Source organism: Rhinopithecus bieti, unplaced genomic scaffold (assembly GCF_001698545.2).
Source record: "Rhinopithecus bieti isolate Rb0 unplaced genomic scaffold, ASM169854v2 scaffold_19685, whole genome shotgun sequence".
In the NCBI taxonomy this organism is placed as follows: Eukaryota; Metazoa; Chordata; class Mammalia; order Primates; family Cercopithecidae; genus Rhinopithecus; species Rhinopithecus bieti.
Genome location: NW_016809568.1, coordinates 247,153 through 253,582, shown reverse-complemented (window position 1 = coordinate 253,582; position 6,430 = coordinate 247,153).

Here is a 6,430-nt window from a genome sequence, read left to right as displayed (position 1 = left end):
GGCGGATCACCTGAGGTCAGGAGTTCGTGACCAGTCTGACCAACATGGAGAAACCCTGTCTCTACTAAAAATACAAAAATATTAGCCTGGCGTGGTGGCGCATGCCTGTAATCCCGTCAACTCGGGAGGCTGAGGCAGGAGAATCACTTGAACCCGAGAGGTAGAGGCTATGGTGAGCCAAGATCGCACCATTGCACTCCAGCCTGGGCAACAAGAGCGAAACTCTGTCTCAAAAAAAAAAAAAAGAAACCAGGGGTTCACTTGAGACCCTGTAACAGCTAACCTGATCAATTTTCTTAGCTACAACATGCTTTCTTCCAGGTTAATCTTTGCGTGAAGGACAAGAATTATCATGCTCTATGTTGGAAAGTCATCAGGTTGCCACTTCCAATTCAGCTGACCCCACTTTCCAGACAGATGGCTGTGGCAGATCAGTGACTCTAGGCAGCAAGAAAATTCGGGCAATCATCCAGGAGCCAGCGCTCCCCCTGCTCCGTGTACATGGCAAAAAGAGATTCAAGCAGTTAAACTCATAGAACCAGAAAGTGGAATGGAGGCTACCAGGGGCAGAGGAGAGCAGGGAATAGCAACAATACATATTTCTGCCAGGTGCGGTGGCTCATGCCTGTAATCCCAGCACACACACAAAAAGAAAGAAACGTATTTCTCACAGCCTGGAGCTGGGAAGTCCATGATCAAGATGGCAACATAATTAGGTTCTGGTGAGGTGTCTCTTCCTGGACTGCAGAAGGCCACCTTCTTACTGTGTGTGAGAGGGAGAGACTTGCAGAGCCCAAGACATGCCACTGTGAATCTGAAATAATCTCATGTATTTTCTGAAACCATTAGCTAATGATTCTTAAAAAAAAAATTATAATAAAAAAAAACTGGGCCAAAATACTCTCCTAAAAGCATCAACTAAACCTGAAACCTGAATAATATTGTATTATATCTGAGCCCTTGGTTTTCTCATCCTGAAAGCATGCATGATGAATAATCTTTGTACCTACCCCTACTAGACTGTCGTAATGAGCACGTTCAGATCACTCTGCCGCAACCAGCAGGTGTGTGTTCTGTTTCCAATCTGAATCATATTTTCTTCTGGCTTAGAAATGCCTTCGCTTGTGCGTCACCTTCAGCCAACTGCAATTTATCAACTTCCAGATTCACCGTCCTTGTTTTCATATATTTAAAAAAATGCCTTGTACTAGGACTGGCTCCCAGTCTCTTGGCCCTAGAATCTCAATGTGTCCCTGCCACCCTAAGGGCTGAAAAGGAACCAAAGAGTGTACAGATCAATAGCGGCCCCCATCATGATTGGGCATCACTGGAACTCCACCTCCAAAGGATGGCTCTGGTCCTTGTCACCACAAACCTCAGCTCTTAACCAACAAAGCAATCACACCTACTGCAAGGGCACTGGAAAGGTGGAGTCTCTGACCAGTGCTGCTATTAACAGCTAGCATGTGTAGACTGTGGCGACAGCTACTCAGCCCCAGGGGCCAGGCGCGGTGGCTCATGCCTGTAATCTCAGCACTTTGTGAGGCTGAGGTGGGTAGATCACCTGAGGTCAGGAGTTTGAGACTAGCCTGGCTAACATGGTGAAACCCCGCCTCTACTAAAAATACAAAAGTTAGCCGGGTGTGGTGGCACATGCCTGTAGTCCCAGCTACTCAGGAGGCTGTGGCAGGAGAATCACTTGAACCTGGGAGGTGAAGGTTGCAGTGAGCCAAGATTGAGCCACTACAGTCCAGCCTGGGCGACAGAGAGAGAATCTGTTTAAAACACAAAAACAAAAAACAATCCCAGGAAGCATCACCTTCCCAACTTTAGGTATGTGAAAACTGTGCTCAAAGGTTTTAAATTCAAAGTCAATCAACACAAAGGATTAGCGTCTGGTTTACTAACTCATAGATAGTGTTATGGTCCTTATGCTACACCCTGCTGAGGTGTCATTTGCCTGTTCAAAATAGAAATAACCGTTGCTTTGCCATTTGTAAAACCATACATGTGGATGAAGAGACAGATAGACATAGACATAGACAGGAAAGCTGGGCATAGTGGCTCACACCTGCGATCCCAGCACTTCGGGAGGCAAGGCTGGAGGATCACTTGAGCCCAGGAGTTTGAGACCAGCCTGGGCAACACAGCAAGACCCTGTCTTTACAAAAAAAAATAACATTAACTGGGCATGGTAGCATGCACCTACAGTCCCAGCTACCCGGGAGGCTCAGATGGGAGAGTTGGAGGTCGCAGTGAGTTAACATCATGCCACTGCTCTCCAGCCTGGGTGAGGCTTACTCTGAGAGAGCAATACTCTGTCACTAAAGCAACAATAATAATAATAAGAACAACAACACCTTCTTCCCTGGAAGATATTTGAGAAATGGATAAGAGAAAGTCTATCAGGCTGAGGTTCCCAAGCAGCAGCCTATGATCAGAAACCTCCAGATGGCCCTTGATATGGTTTGGTTCTGTGTCCCCGCCCAGATCTCATCTTGAATCATAATTCTCATAATCCCCATGTGTCAAGGGAGGGACCAGGTAGAAGGTGATTGGATAATGGGGGCATTCCCCTCCATGCGGTTCTTGTGATAGTGAGTTCTCACAAGATCTGATGGTTTTATAAGGCAGTTTTCCCTGCTCTTGCCTACTCTCTCTCGCCTGCCACCATGTAAGATGTGCCTCTTCCTCTTCCACCATGATCGTAAGTTTCCTGACGCCTTCCCAGCCATGTGAAACTGTGAGTCAATTAAGCCTCTTTATAAATTACCCAGTCTTAGGTAATTCTTTATAGCAGTGTAAAATCGGACTAATACAACCCTTAAAGGGCAGGACTTGGGGCAGGGCCTGAGCCTCTGCATTTTGGACAAGCTCACAGAGGAAGATGATGCTGCTGATGGGAAGAACACTCTTAGAGAAGCCCTGCCGGAAAGCATTTAGCCTGGCACCTGCTAGGTCCTTAGCTAGTATTCCACACAATGCAGCTCAACTACCCTGACCCGGAAGGACCCTATTCTCTCAGCGGAGGAAGGCCTCCTCCCTCCTCCTTGCTCCACCTCCCCACACAGCAGCACCACTTACTTTCCCAGAACTGCTTGGGTCTATTGGTCTCCCCGCTCCCCAAGGCAGAAGAGTGCATTCCATACTCCCTGGAGTTCCTTCTGCTTGAAAATCCCTCGGCCCCAGCCTCAGCACAGACTACACCTTTTCCCTTCCTGTGACACCTTGACCACCACAGCCTGACCAAAGGTTGACTTGCTCCCTTGCCCCAAACCAAAGAGAACCAATGTGGCCCCCTCCAGCTTAGAAAACACACCCATTCATGAAACTCAGGCAGGCTCCGGGCCAGGGGGACTCAATGTTCACCGTGAACTTTGCAGAGAATGCTTGGTGCCTGTCTGTTAACCTGCCAACAAGAGTCAAGGCTAGCTGGGCGTGGTGGCTCATGCCTGTAATCCCAGCACTCTGGGAGGCTGAGATGGGAAGATCACTTGAACTTGGATGGTCGAGGCTGCAGTGAGTCCAGGTCACATCACCGCACTCCAGCCTGGGTGACACAATAAGAAAAACAAAACAAAACAAAACAAAAAACAAAAAAGAAAAGAAAAAGAAAAATTATCAAGGCTAACATGTAAGACCATAACCCTCCATCCGGGCTACACTGGACTCTCCTGGTGTTCTTTAGAATCACCGATACCTGCCCCTGCCCTCAGTCTCCTGACTAACTGGCCTGGGGTGCAGCCTGGCCATCAGCAGTGCTTCGCGGCTCCCCCAGGTGATCTGAATGCACAGCCAAGGTTTCACCACTGCACTGGAGGAATGGCGTCATCCCCCTTCTTTTATTTAACTGAACACACAGTAACATTTCCAGGGGTCTGTTTTCACCCTGGTCTTAAAAGCTGACCAGAGGCCCAAAGACTCAACATTCTCTACCACTGTCCAGCTTTCAAAAGCATTTGAGCCTCAGTGCATTTTTCCAAATCTTGTTCATTCTTTGAAAGATGAGAATGTACATAGTAATATTTTCTTTTGCTGTTTTTTTCTTTTTTATTTAGACAGGGTATCTCTCTGTCGCCCTGGACGGAGTGCAGAGGCACAATCACGGCTCACTGCAGCCTTGACTTCCCCAGGCTCAAGTGATCCTCCCACTTCAGCTTCCCGAGTACCTAGGACTACAGGCGTGCACCACCACACCCAGCTACATCTTCTGTATTTTTTGTAAAGATAGGGTCTCGCCATATTGCCCAGACTGCTCTTGAACCCCTGAGCTCAAGTAATCCTCTCACCTCAGCCTCCCAAAATGCTGGGATTTTGAGCCACCACACCCAGCCTCTTTTGTTATTGTTTTAAATGATGGATAAGAGCTGAAGATAAAATTATTCTTAGAAATAGAGATTTAAAAAAAAAAAAAAAGGAAAATGATACCTGTCCAAAAAAAAAAAAGGTTATTTAGAATACAATTTAGATGTCCCAATAAACTTCTAATATTCAGAAGTCTCCCACCTGTGTCATCCGAGCCCAGCAGTGAGGCATGGAGGTGCGGTTATGCATGAAGAGCACAACTTCGGATGACCACAGACTGGCTTGCAAATTCCAATGTGCAAAAACAAGGCAAGGGGAAGAAAGGTATCCGGTGAATTTGACAAAGGTCATGATGGCCTATCACAGTCACTGAGAACCAGAACTGGGCAGGGAGGTGAGACATTAGCCCCTGAAGAACCTGGCCCACCTCAGGCAAGCCATGGAGTTGCTACCGTGAGAGGCACATGCACCCACCCTGGGTGGGGGCTATCACAGTTGCAGGAGGCTGAGGCCCAGACAGGCTTGCTCCCAACTGTGGCCACAGGTGGAGTCACCCAGAGGGCTTCAGACACACCCAGAGGTTCTGTTGGAACACACACAGTTGTGTGTCATGTTGAGTGTCCAGAAGCACAGCAGGCTACAGATCCACTGGCTTGCATTCCAACACTCAGGACACCCCTCTAGCTTTCCACCCTCATTCTTCCCAGGGAGCTCCAGAAACTGGCTAAGAAAGGGTCAAACAGCCTCAAACAGGCAACTCAAATGTGCAGCCAGGGTCCACAAGGCTGTGGGAGGGAAGCAGCTACTATCTTCCTCACTGAAACACAAACACACACCCACGTATGGAACCATAAATGCAGCTCGAGCACTCAGAGTCCAATTAACAACTCAATGCCAGGGAATGCCCATTTCCCAAGGGCGGTGCAGACTGTCCTTGACACTCAAGTTCCTGGAGAATGAGCTACGGACAAGGTTGCATCTTTATCAGTGTGGATGTAAACATGGGAAGAGGAGGGGAAGTTACAATGTCACTTTCTCTAAAATGCCAGTTCATTAATTTTGTCAGCCCCAACTGAGTTTATAGGAACAAAATACCAAAACAGACTCCCACCACATTGTGAGAACCCAAAAAGTCTTACAAGTTAAAATGTCATGCTGTCATGGGATTACCGGTTCAAATATTGCTTTCTTGACTAAGGACTAAGCAACACAGTAAACAGGGTCTCTACTACGGAGACACAGTCCTGGTGCAATAACCCCAGTGCAGGAAGCTGGCTGGAAACACATTCTTCGTGATCCCTTTCATTTTTGTACAAGAACAGTCTATTATTTTTCTTTTAATATTGAGCTGCAAAGAGAATTTTTTAACCACTTAAGCTATTCCAAGCACATATTATTCCATAACCTTTGTGTTTTGATATTTAGGGAGATTTTTCCAAAGCTTCCAATGTAAGAAGAGTGACCTTTCATCCAGGAGAAATATTTCCTGGCTTACTCCACTACATCTGAAAACAAGACAAGTAGAAGGGAAACTGCTTCTCTCTTTCATGAAAGCAAACCCAGCACCCCTGCCACCCCTTCCACAATCCTGAGACCATCTCAAGATGGGGGTCCCAAGTGTCCTGCAGTAGATGGCTGGGAACATTCCTCTCTCCCTACTCTTATCAGGCACTCAACCATAAGTGAACATCCCGACTGGGAAAACAGCCGTGTGAAACTGCCCAGCCCAGCTAAGACCCTGCACAGTTCAAAAAGGCACAACGGTTATGTGCTGGTTGTGTGTTGTGTCAGGCTCCCAGAAGCACAGCGGGCTACAGATCCACTGGCTTGCATTCCAATACCCAGAACGCCCCTCCAGCTTTCCACCCTCATTATTCCCAGGGAGCTCCGGAAACCAGCTAAGAAAGGTTTATGCAATTGCTTTGGTCCAAATGACTTATTTCTTTGTGGGGAGGGGAGGAAGAGAGGGGCAAAATCCATGGAATGGGAGATTTCTAGGTTTATGCATTCCAACTTACATACTCTCTTCTCTTACTAGAAATCCATGACCTTTTATTTTATTTTATTTATTTATTTATTTATTTATTTATTCATTTATTTATTTATTTTTGAGACGGAGTTTCAG